The sequence below is a fragment of the Balaenoptera borealis genome, assembly GCF_965194805.1.
Source record: "Balaenoptera borealis genome assembly, chromosome: 3".
In the NCBI taxonomy this organism is placed as follows: domain Eukaryota; kingdom Metazoa; phylum Chordata; class Mammalia; order Artiodactyla; family Balaenopteridae; genus Balaenoptera; species Balaenoptera borealis.
This window is the reverse complement of record NC_138866.1, coordinates 178,702,631-178,715,803: the sequence shown is the minus strand read 5'-3', so window position 1 is coordinate 178,715,803 and position 13,173 is coordinate 178,702,631.

Genomic DNA, 13,173 nt, shown 5'->3' with positions numbered 1-13,173 from the left:
TTGGGTTTTCATAATTCAGAAAGAGTCATGTACCACAATGTTCATTACAGCACTATTTACAATAGCCAGGACATGGAAGCAACCTAAGTGTCCATCGACAGATGAATGGATAAAGAAGATGTGGCACATATATACAGTGGAATATTACTCAGCCATATAAAAGAATGAAACTGAGTTATTTGTAATGAGGTGGATGGACCTAGAGTCTGTCATACAGAGTGAAGTAAGTCAGAAAGAGAAAGACAAATACTGCATGCTAACGCACATATATGGAATCTTAAAAAACGGTACTGATAAACCTAGTGGCAGGGCAGGAATAAAGACACAGACATAGAGAATGGACTTGAAAACACGGGGGGAAGGGGAAGCAGGGACGAAGTGAGAGAGTAGCATTGACATACATACACTACCAAATGTAAAATGGATGGCTAGTGGAAAGCTGCTGCATAGCACAGGGAGATCAGCTCCATGCTTTGTGATGACCTAGAGGGGTGGGATAGGGAGGGTCGGAGGGAGGCTCAAGAGCGAGGGGATACGGGGATATATGTATATATATAGCTGATTCGCTTTGTTGTACAGCAGAAACTAACACACCATTGTAAAGTAATTATACTCCAATAAAGATACAAAAACAAAATTCTTGGGTTTTTAAGGCATCAAGTCAAAAGACGGTAACTTGAACTTGTGTGATGTCACTAATTGAAACTGAGACTTTCAAATGGCTGTACCTTTAGTGAAAGCATAGAATAAAAAGAAAATATGCCCAACACTCAAAAAACAAATAAGTAAGCTTGTCTGTCTTGACACAGAATCTAGATGGATCAATAAAATGTCAGATTTGAGAATTTGTGATAAGGGGTTTTCCTCACATAGGATGAAGTTCTTATTTCCACTCTCTATGTGGTCCAGGAATATTTCAGCTCAGAAAGCATCTTAAAATTGGTCTATGGCTGCACAATACTCCAAATTCAAAATTTCTTTGGGGGACAAATATTCGATCTAGATATTACAGCCATACAAGGTTCCCACAAATAAAACTTAATTGAAAATAAGCTTGGGAGTTCCCTGGTGTCCTAGTGGTTAGGATTCTGGGCTTTCACTGCTGTGGCCTGGGTCAATACCTGGTCAAGGACCTGAGATACCATAAGCCACACAGCGTGGCCAAAAAAAAAGTCCTCATAATCCAAATCATAAAACTAACAAGAAAACATTTCCTCATAAGTGAGTCAGAAAATACTATTATAAAAGTTCTGGAAAATCTGGAAAACAATCAAAGGTTTTGATTTGTATAAATAAAAATAAAATAACTGATTTAAAATTCAATTAAGTTGGCTAAAAGCAGGAAAGACAGAGGTAAGCAGAGATTAATAAATAGAAGACTTTATTTCACAAAATTATATATAATTTTGTAGAGAAAATACAGAAGACAAGTTGAGGCATAGAAGATGGAATGACTAAACCCAACGTATGCCTCTTCAGATTTCCAGAGACAGACAATAATGACTGAGAGAGGGACTTCCCTGGTGGCACAGTGGGTAAGAATCCGCCTGCCAATGCAGGGGACACGGGTTCGATCCCTATCCCACATGCCGCAGAGCAACTAAGCCCGTGCACCACAACTACTGAGCCCACGTGCCCCAACTACTGAAGCTCACACGCCTACAGCCCTTGCTCCACAACAAGAGAAGCCACCTCAATAGGAAGCCCGTGCACCGCAACGAAGAGTAGTCGCAACTAGAGAAAGCCCGCACGCAGCAACAAAGACCCAACACAGCCAAAAATAAATAAATTTTTTAAATAAATAAATAAATAATGGCTGAGAGAAAATATTAAAAATTAAATGGCTGAAACCTTTTCCAAACTGATGAAAGTCCTGATTTTCCAATTTGAAAATGTACAACAAACACCAAGTAGGATAAATAGAAGTGAACCATACCGAGATAACACAATAGAAAACCAAAGATAAAGACATGTTCTCAAATGCAAACAGAGAGACAAGACAGATTTCCTAAAAATAAATGACCATTGGATAAACTAAAGACTTCTCAAAAGTAACAATAAACTACAGACAACTGTAGAATGTTATCTTTAAGGAGTAAGAGAAAACAACTCCCACCTTATTCATACATTTTATTTTTATTTAACAAACATTTACATGGCACTTACCGTGAGCCAGCACTCTTTAGGACCTTACAAATGTTAACCCATTTAACTGACATAATTTAAGCCTCATAAGCCCATAATGTAGGTACAATTTTAAACTTTCAGTTCACTGATAAGAAAATTGAGGAACATCGAGGTAAAGTAGTATTCTCAAAGTCATATAGCAAGAAAGAACCTGAACTTGTATTTTGTACCTAACGAAACTATCACTGAAGAATAAGACATTTTTACAAACAAATATATAGTGACCACAAAAAGCTTCTCATTAGCAGAATTCAGAAAAGATATGCCTTAGGAAGTAAGAAGTTAAATCCTAAAAGAAGGGATGGTAAACAAAAATAAACCTTAAGTATAAAAAAGAGAAACATAATTTATAGATGACTTAAACATGGGAAAACTAAGTATTGGACACCACCACTACTTATTCAGTTTATTACTTACAGAAAAAAGGATAATTTTCCAGATAGATATAACAATTCCAAATGTGTAAACACCTAATATATAATATAGGAATATATATATAAAGCAATGCTTGGCACAAGAAAAAATACTGGCAAATCTGTACTAACCATGGGGGAGATCTAACATTCTCCTCCCCAGATGACTAATGAACTAGATTTTTTTTAAGTTTTAAGGCTGTGGATGGATAAAACAATGAACTGACATTTTAATTTACTAGTAATACACAGAAGCTTGTACCAAAAAATCAGAGAGCAGATATTCTTCTCAATCATGCACAAAACTTTTATAAAAATTCACCATGAACTAAGCCTGAAAGCAAGTCTCACCAAATACCAGAGTATCAGGATCACAAAAATGTGTGTCTGCTGAACAGAATATAATTAAACCAGAAATTAATAATAAATAGATTCCTCTAAGAAATATTTGAAGATTTAAAATTTACTTGGAAATAACCAATGAGTTAAGAAAGAAAAATCATGGGAATCATTAAATATTTGAACTGAATGATAATTATGAACATGCTATATATCAAAACTTGTATAATTCTTAGATAGTAATTTTGTAGCACTAAATGCTACATTAAAAAGATTGAAAAATAATGAACTAACCATTCAACTCAAGAAGTTAGGAAAAAGAACAACAAAAAACCAGAACATGATCATTTTGCAACTCCTAATGAATTAATTGACTCAGGCAAGGATTTTCAATGGATGCTTAACCATTAGATAAAAGGTTGACAGAAAATTGAATGGACACAGAGCTAAAGTAGAGCCTACAGATTACCCACTGGTGACACCTTCCTCAAGTGATCAACTTTAACAACAATAATTAGACACCCAGCCCTTTGATGTGATACAATGAGAAATACATAGCTTTATTCTTAAAGTGTTCTTACAAAGAAGTGTTTTGCCATCGAATTAATTTATTCAAATTAACCAAATAAAATATTTACCCCTAAACTTTCAATTTACAGGAAATACCAAAATGTATAGTAAGGTACAAGTCAAATAATCCCCACAAGGAAACAATCATACACATTTTAAAAAATCAGATATTCTAAAGTAAAATTGATCCAGTCTCTTCAAAAAATTAATGTCATGGAAAAAGGAGAGAGAAGAGGAATGTTGTATACTAACATATTCTTTAGAGAAACGCCACATATTGTCATTGATTGAACCATGGTCTGAAGCAACTAGCTTTAAAGAGCATTGTATGAACTAATGGAGACATCTGAGTAATGTGAAATAATATTATTTTAGGGAACTATTATTAATTTTGTTAGAAGTGATCATGCTGTTATGATTATGTAGAAAACTATCTTAAATTTAGAGATGCATACTGAAATAATTACAGGTATCTTGTTACGATGTCTGTAATTTATATTCAAAAATTTACCAAAAATAGATGAAACAAATGACTTCATTGTTAAATCTAGGGCAGAGATATTTATAATCCTCTTCTCTTTTTGTTTGTTTTTTTTTTTTTTGTATGTTTAAAATCTTTTTTATAATAACAAGTTTCACAAGTGAAAACCAAAGAAAATAGAAGCAGCCTTGGGGCTCTACTACTGTTTGCTTTAGAAGGGGTTAATGTGAACCAGACCTCTGTCTGTCTAGACTCCAGTCTCACCTATGGCTGCCTCCCAATGTTGCAGAACGTGTAGCACCAAAAGATTCAGGAGCAGACGTCATTCATCCTTCAGCGAGTGTGGCATTCTGCCTGAGCAGAAGCCCTGCTAGTCATCCTGACGCTAAATGAACCAGAGAGGTGATGATCATACACCTTTTCCTCCTCTGGTTTTGTACACAGCATTCCAATGTCAACTCTGAGTCAAGCAGACTTGGACAGCTCCCACTGAAGATATCCAGAAAAGCTGCGGAGACAGTCCAGGATAAAATTCAAAGCAGCTTCAACTCAGGGAACCAATTTTCCTATCCAGTTTTACCACTGCTGACATCGTTTAAAACCAGTAGCACGTTCTTTTCTGGCTGTCCCGTTCTGTCCAGTTTCTGAGCTTTATCCAACAGAAATTGCCATTCTTCTTCCAGAATATAGATGAAGAATTAGATATTAGACTGGCAAAAAATTAAGCAGCTCAATTCCATATTCATTTATTACAGTCTCAACCTGCCCAAAGGGGATTCAGTAAATTCTGTGAGGGACTCAGACAAACCCTAGAAGAAATCACTAGTAACAGTGGGAAAGAAAGGTCTTGAGCATTAAAGGCAAACTGTGCTATAGAACTCCAGAAAAAGCGCTATCTATAGAATAAAACATGAGGCAGGCTATGAATAATGATGGTTTTTTTTCCACTTTATCAATCCTTTCATTTCTTTTTCTTGCCTTGCTGACTAGGACGTCCTTTTTGTGTTGAATAAAAGTCATGATAGTAGGCATCCATAATTTGTTGCCAGTCTAAAAGGGAAAATGTTCTAGTTCCTCCACTAAGTATGATGTTGCCAAAGGCTTTTTTGTTTTTGGTACCTGTAATGGATGCTATTAGTCTCTACCCAGATTCCTTTCATTGAACCAGTCAGTGTAGTCATTCCCCAGCTACTGGAAATTATCGTCAGTTAAAGTTTACAGTTGCCCCTTTCTACAAAAAGTTACCCTTGACCGAACTGGAGCTCCTGGGGCAACCAGTGTCGAATGACTGACACACACGGGATTGCAAAGACTGAACACTTTGTAAATACCAATGAGACACTGAAGGACATGTAGGCTCATGTTCATTAATCAGCAATCTAAGACAAAGTATGCGACTCAAAAATTCTCCTAGGCAGCATTTTAAAAAAAAAACCAAAAACTCATTTTCTGCAATGAGGGAACAAACAAACCTGAAGGCCAGATATACAATTTATTTGTGAGAGTAGCAGAACTTCGGAGAAGGCCAACTTCTCCATGTCCAAGTCAGGGCCCTGATCATAAAGAAGTGGGATTCAGAGATTTGGGAAGGACGTATCTAGCCTCAGTTTCTCAATACGTGTGCCTGTTCACAGACAGCTTGAGTATCCTCACATTATGGCAGTTGGCTTCCCACAAAGTGGAATCTCTAAGAGATCAGGCAGAACTGCAATACCTTTCATGACTGAGTTTTAGAAATCACGTCTCGTTACTTCCACAATATTGTGTGGGTCACACAGTTCAGCCCCATTCAGTGTAGGCGGGGACTACTCAAGGGCAGGGATCATTGGTTGCCGTCTTGGAGGTCCCACAGACCAACCTTTGTCCTCTAATAATGTCTCTCCTACATGTAACATCTATTTATTCCCTGCCTAAAGGCCCTAAGAGTCTCATACCATTATAGCATCAGCTTGAACTCCATGAACCTTATCTAAATTAGGTGGGTATGAGCTTCCTTGCCTGTAGTTTCTGAAGACTTGAGAGCTGAGACAAGTTGCCTGGTCCATACACCCATCACAATGGTGGGGCAGGATAGGATAATCACAATAGTATCTTCCATCCAAAACTGGTAGAAGAGGAGGTGTACAGGAGTTATGGGTCCCTAACATTTCTGAAATATAGAAGGACACAATGGGACATGTGTGGATAGTTCCTCGATTTAGGACTTAAGTCCTGGGGATGATTCACCGTAGTTTTGGGTCTGCTCTCTGAGCTCTTGGTTTTTTTAGTCACCCTTCCTTTTACCGTGAAAGGTATCTCATGTTTACAGCTGGGTAGTTTTCTCAGCCTTCTTCCTATATAAATTTAAGGGTTCAAAGTCCAATTTTTTTATTTTATTTTATTTTATTTTATTTTATTTATTTATTTATGGCTGTGTTGGGTCTTCGTTTCTGTGCGAGGGCTTTCTCTAGTTGTAGCAAGTGGGGGCCACTCTTCATCGCGGTGCGCGGGCCTCTCACTATCGCGGCCTCTCTTGTTGCGGAGCACAGGCTCCAGACGCGCAGGCTCAGTAATTGTGGCTCATGGGCAGAGCTGCTCCGCGGCATGTGGGATCTTCCCAGACCAGGGCTCGAACCCGTGTCCCCTGCATTGGCAGGCAGATTCTCAACCACTGTGCCACCAGGGAAGCCCCCCCAATTTTTATTTTTATTGTCTCTAATCCTTTCTGTCCAAACTGGTGCTGTTTCCATAAGTATGATTATTTTTTAAACTTTGTGGGTCTCCTGTGAATCTTATCAGAATTTAATCTATTGGAAAATAGCCACACTATGGCTCTCTTTGAGATAAGCCTTTTTCTAATTGGACTTCCCAGTGAGGCTGCTGAAGTATAACATACTTTAGATTCTTAGAAGCCCTTCTGTTTAAAGTAGAAGATCCATGAGACACACACCCTTAAAATCTTTACAGGGTCTTTTGCTTGCTTGATTTTTCTAAGGTTTTTACAGTCACATTCTTCTTTTCATCTTTAGATCATGTTTTTTTTACATTTCCCTGTATTTAATCTTCACCTGGAAGCCATTTCTTAACTTTTACATCATTTGTCATATGGAAAGTCTAGGGATTCTCCAAACCAGCAAGGCCTAGTTCTTTTATGCTTAACAGTTATTTCCGGAGCGTATTGCTCTCCTCTTGCATTTTACTACAGGTGACAAGAAGAAGCCAGCTGGCACATTCAACACTGTGCCTGGAAGTCTTCTAAGCTAGATCACCTGGTTCACTAAGGAAATTTTCTACTTTCCACATTACTGCAGGAGATAGCATGTTACACAGGGATCCCTTCCTCTGTAGTTTCCAATATTTTTCTCACTTTCCTTTTCTCACTTTCCTCACTGTTGGTCTCCTTGGAACCACCAGGCTTCCACTAATAGTCTCTTTGCTGCCATTTAGGCTTTCACTAACATTCCTTTTAAAGACCTTCTATGTGGCACATATATACAATGGAATATTACTCAGCCATAAAAAGGAATGAAATTGAGTTATTTGTAGTGAGGTGGATGGACCTAGAATCTGTCATACAGAGTGAAGTAAGTCAGAAAGAGAAAAACAAATACTGTATGCTAACGCATATATATGGAATTTTAAAAAGCGGTACTGATGAACCTAGTGGCAAGGCAGGAAAAAAGACGCAGACGTAGAGAACGGAATTGAGGGCATGGGGGGGGAAGGGGAAGCTGGGATGAAGTGAGAGTAGCATTGACGTATACACACTACCAAATGTAAGATGGATGGCTAGTGGGAAGCAGCCGCATAGCACAGGGAGATCAGCTCGGTGCTTTGTGACCCCCTAGAGGGGTGGGATAGGGAGGGTGGGAGGGAGACACAAGCAGGAGGAGATATGGGGATATATGTATACATTGAGTTGATACACACTGTTGTACAGCAGAAACTAACACAACGTTGTAAAGCATTTATACTCCAATAAAGATGTGAAAAAAATAAATAAAAAAGGCCTTCTGCTTTTACCCACTGCCTAGACTCAAAGCAGTTCCTAGATTTTTAGAGTAGCACCACACTCCCAGTATCAAAACCTGTACTAATTATCTATTGCCACATAACCAATTACCTTCAAATTTCGTGATTTAGAATAAAAATAAACATGTATCACGTCCTAGCTTCTTTAGGCAGGAATTTGGGTGCAGCTTGGCTGGGCAGTTCTGGCTGAGCGGTTCTCATGAGGTTCAGTCAGATGTCAGCTGGGGCTGCAGTGATCTAAGGGCAGGAGTGGGACTGGGGCACCCGTGTCAAGGTGACCCACTCACATGGCTGTCGAGGTGTTTGGCTGCTGGGGGAACGTTTTAGTTCTTCTGTATGTGAGCCTTTCCACTGGACTATCCACATGCTTATGACACAACAGCTGGCTTCTCCCTGAGGGGGGGATCCTAACGAACAAACGCGGAAACTGCAGTCCCCTTTATGACTTAGCTGCAGAAATCACACAGTGTCACTTGTGCAATCTTATTGGTCACTTCTTGGAAGGGACGACACAGGACATGAACAGCAGGAGATAAGGGTCACTGGGAGCCCTCTTGGAGGCTGGCCACCCCAGATATACTTGACATTCATCAGACTTTTCATATTTGGATTTCTATTCAAAGAATAAGAGTAGGAAGTAGGAAAGGTCAAGTGGAAGCCCCTGGGACTGCTCCTCCAGCTGAGACAGAACATCAAGTACAACATGGCATCCTGAGGGGAATGTCAAAGATTAGTGCCACACTAGAAGACTTAAAGGATGCTGGGGTAATGGTGGCCAGCATGTTCTCCATTTAATTCACCAGTCTGGCCCCTCCCAAAACTGGATGGATAAAGGTGGATGTCAGCAGATTACTACAAACTTAGCTAAAGAGTGGCCCTGATTGCAGCTGCCGCACAGGCTGTGGTATCTTTACCACAGTTGATTAAAACGACTTTGGGTACATGGAATATGGCTATTGACGTGATGAATGTGTCTTGTCATTACCTATCTGGAAGGAGGATCGGAGAGAGTTCTCGTTCACACAGGATGGACAACAGTACATATGCACCGTCTGGCCCCAAATTTGTATTTATTTTGCTGCTCTCTGTTACTGTATACCCCAAGAGATTGGGACTATCTAGAAATTGCACAGAACAGCACATGGATACAGTATATCGATGGTGCATTATCTATTGCTGCGTAACAAAGGGCCCCAAAGCTTAGTGACTTAAAATGACAATAAATATTTATTATCTCACATAGTTTCTGTTGGTCAGGAATTTGGGAGCAACTTAGCTCAGAGGTTGTGGCTCAAGGTCTCTGATGAGTTTACAGTCAAGGTGTTGGTCAGGACGGCAGTCATCTGATGTCCTGCCTGGTGGTAGAGGTCCCACTTTCACCTAGGCTCACACACATGACTGGTGAGTGGGTGCTAGCTATAGACAGAAAACCCCAGCTCCTCATCACATGGATCTCTCCTTAGGGCTACTTGAGTGTCTTTATAACATGGCAGCTCGCATCCCCTAAGAAAGTAAGGAAGAAACTTTCATGACCTTGACTTGGGAACGATAGCTCTATTCATTGTGAAAAGGGAATACACAAATGCAGGAGTAGCAGGAGGAGAGAACCACTGGGGACATCCTTGGAGGCTGGCTACTGCACAGGACACCTTGTTAACTGGACCTGTTAACTAAGAAGTGGCAAGTACTCTGGATGCCTGAAGAGGGTAAGAGATAAACTCTACAAAGATTCAAGGGCCTACCAAATTGGTGAAATCTTAATGGGTTCCACTGTCTGGGCATTTCAAGACATCCCTCCAAAATAAAGGACAAGTTATTGTACCTTGCACCTCCTGCCACTGAGAAGGAACAATGCTGCGTAGCTTGCTTTATGCTTCAGAAGCAATACATTCCATACTTGAGTATAGTGTTCAGTCTCATTCATCATGTGAAACAGAAGTTTTGAGTGGAGCCTAGAGCAAGAAGATACCTTGCTGCAAGGTCAGGCTACAGTTAAAGCAACTCTGCCCCTTCCTCCATATAATCTTACAGCCCTTGTGGTTCCCAAGATAACATATCTGTGGGGAAGAAAAAAGCTGGGTGGACCCGCAATGCACCCAAGTAGGAAATTGGCAGCACAGAACAAAGGCCAGTTCCTCACTTGTCCCCAACTTCAGGATTCTCCTTGCAGCTTTGCCAACTGTCCTGGCAAATTCTCGATTTTTCTTCGCACTTGCTATTTCCTCTGCCTGAAATACTCCTTCATCACACATCTTGGCTCATGCTTACACGTCTCTGCTTACACACCACTTTATTGTGAGTCAGGGATGGGCGCTATTTAATATTGCAGTCCCCTACTCCTCACCCACCACTCTATTCTTCTTTCTCTGCTTTATTTTTTCCCAGAGAATTTAATGTAACACACTATATACTTCATTTATATGTTTTTCTCCATGTCATTCACATTAGAGTGTAAATTCAATGAGGGCAAGGATATTTGTCCATTTTTTTAAACTGCTTGATCCCCAATATATATATATATAGTTATTGGGTGAATGACCCCAGATTTTAATTGCCTAATGAATATCTTCATCTCATTGCTTCCAAGACACTGATCAGTCATTATCTCCCATGCCCTGCGATAGGCAGAGGGGTGCACCCCTCCAAAGATGCTCATGTCCTAATCCCTGCAATTTGGGAGTATAACCTATGTAATTGGGGAATCAGGCTTCAGATAAAATTAAGATTGCTGATTAGCTGACCTTAAAATAAAGAGATTATCCCAGAGTAGCTGGATGGGCTCAGTGTAATCATGAGTCCTTAAAAGTGGAAGAGGAACAACTCAGTGTAATCATGAGTCCTTAAAGGTGGACCTGGAACAACTCCAGTTCTCATGTACTGGCTTCAGTCAACTTCAGCCTTCAGAAGTCAAACTCTTGTTCATCCAGTCCTACTCCCACACCTGGAACCTACAGCTTTAATCCCCATTCGTGTTTCTAGTATGTTTCTGGTCAACAGAAATGCTAATTTGGTATTGACGCAGAGTTGTGTTTTATTAACTTTTTAATAGCACCGTCTTTTCTTAGTAGATCACCAGGTTTTATCTGTTGTGCTTCTAAAATGTCCACGGAATTTGCCCCTCGTTGGAATCTCCATGGACTTCTCTAGTCAAGTGCTACGCATCTCTTCAGGACTGCATTTATTCCAATAACTTCCTTCCTAACTGGTTTAGATGTTTCCAGGCTTTCTCATCTCACTGCACTCTTCCAGGTAGCATTATAAAATTGAAAGATGATGTTATCACTCCCCTATTAAAAAATCTTAACTCGCTCCTGTTATATTTAGAATAAAGTGTGTTTATTAAGGACCAAGGCCATAGACCCTGGAATCAAATCACCTGTGTTCTGAACCTTGTTTCAGCACAGATTCCAGGTCAGAAAAACCTAGGTTTGCATCCTGGTTTTTCCATTTACTGCATGATTCAGGGCAAAGTCCTTATCCTTCTAGGAGATCATCGTAGTACTTCACTGAGTTTTGAGGGTTTTGTACTGTAATACATGTAAGGAGCTTAGTACAGTAACTGGCAATTTGTGCTCAATCAATATTTGCTTCTATAACTGTGTAAGATAGTATTCAATATTCTTAAGATTCTGGCTCTCGATATTCTATTCAGACTGCCCTAACAAAATGCCAGAAATTGAGTGGTCTAAACAATAGAAATTAATGTTCTCGCAGTTCTGGAAGCTGCAAGTACAAGACCAAGGTGCTGTCAGCATTGGTTAATGGTAAAGCCTCTCTTCCTGGCTTAGAGAATGCTGCCTTTTTACTGTGCCCTCACATGGCCTTTTGTCTGTGTATATATGGAGACAGACAGAGAGAGAGAGAGAAGCAGAGAGAGGGAGAGACCTGGTGTCTCTTCCTCTTCTTATTAGGACACCAGTTCTATTGGATTAGGGCCCCATTTTTATGACCTCATTTAACCTTAATTACCTCTTTAAAGGCACTATCTCCAAATTCAGTCCCATTGAGGTGAGAGCTTCAACATATGAATTCAGAAGAGACACAATTCTGTCTATGGCACCCTCCTTAACCTGACATTCTTCACTCATCTCTCTAGTGACACAAATACCAGGCTCCTGCCACAATGGGTTATTTCATGCCTAAATGTACATCCTCCCTTTCTTCTCTAGTCAAAATTCTATCCAGTTCAAACTTCTCTGATGCCTTCTCCAGCTCAAATGCAGGAATAGTTCATCTTCCACCTTTCCTCCTACGCTTCCTTGTTCAAACCATTAATATAGCTAATATAAGAATAGGGTTTTTCATTGTGCATATTTCTTTTACATACAACGTACTCTGTTAAATTCCATAATCATTGTACGATGTAATTCTTATTAATAAGCTTATTTTATGTATGTGGCAACTGAGGCTCAAAGAAGTTATTTATTGGTGCCATTAAAAAATGTGCTTTTGCTGCGTCGCACGGGGAGATCAGCTCGGTGCTTTGTGACCACCTAGAGGGGTGGGATAAGGGAGGGTGGGAGGGAGGGAGATGCAAGAGGGAGGGGATATGGGGATATATGTATATGTATAGCTGATTCACTTTGTTATATAGCAGAAACTAACACAACATTGTAAAACAATTATACTCCAATAAAGATGTTTTTAAAAATATGCTTTTTTATGGATAATGGCACCATTCACTGATTATGAAACATTGAAAGGGGAGCAGGTTTTATGGGGAAAGATGTTTGATTTGGCACATACTGAGTTTGAAGCACCTATGACACAGCCAAGTGTGCATATATTATGTACTCATCTAATATAGCTAGTTCTGGATTAATACGCAAGTTTGGATTTGATCTTAGTTAATATGTTAGCACAAGTAAGTGATCAGTGGCAAATGACTAACCTCTATTATTCTGTGTTAGTGAAGAATAATGTTAAATTATTTGTTTACTCTTTATGCTTGCTCAACATTCTTTTCCTTCTCACTCCTTCCATGTATTTAAACTTCTAAACAGCCAATTTTTTAAATCATAGAAGTTGAGCAGGATCTAAAGTAAATGGGATATTAAGAGATGATCAAAGTTAGTCCTCTCTATAGATGAAGAAAGCACAGTATAGCGAGTTAAGTGACTCATCCAAGGTCACAGTACCCAAATAAAAACTAACATTCAGTTTTCTAATTCC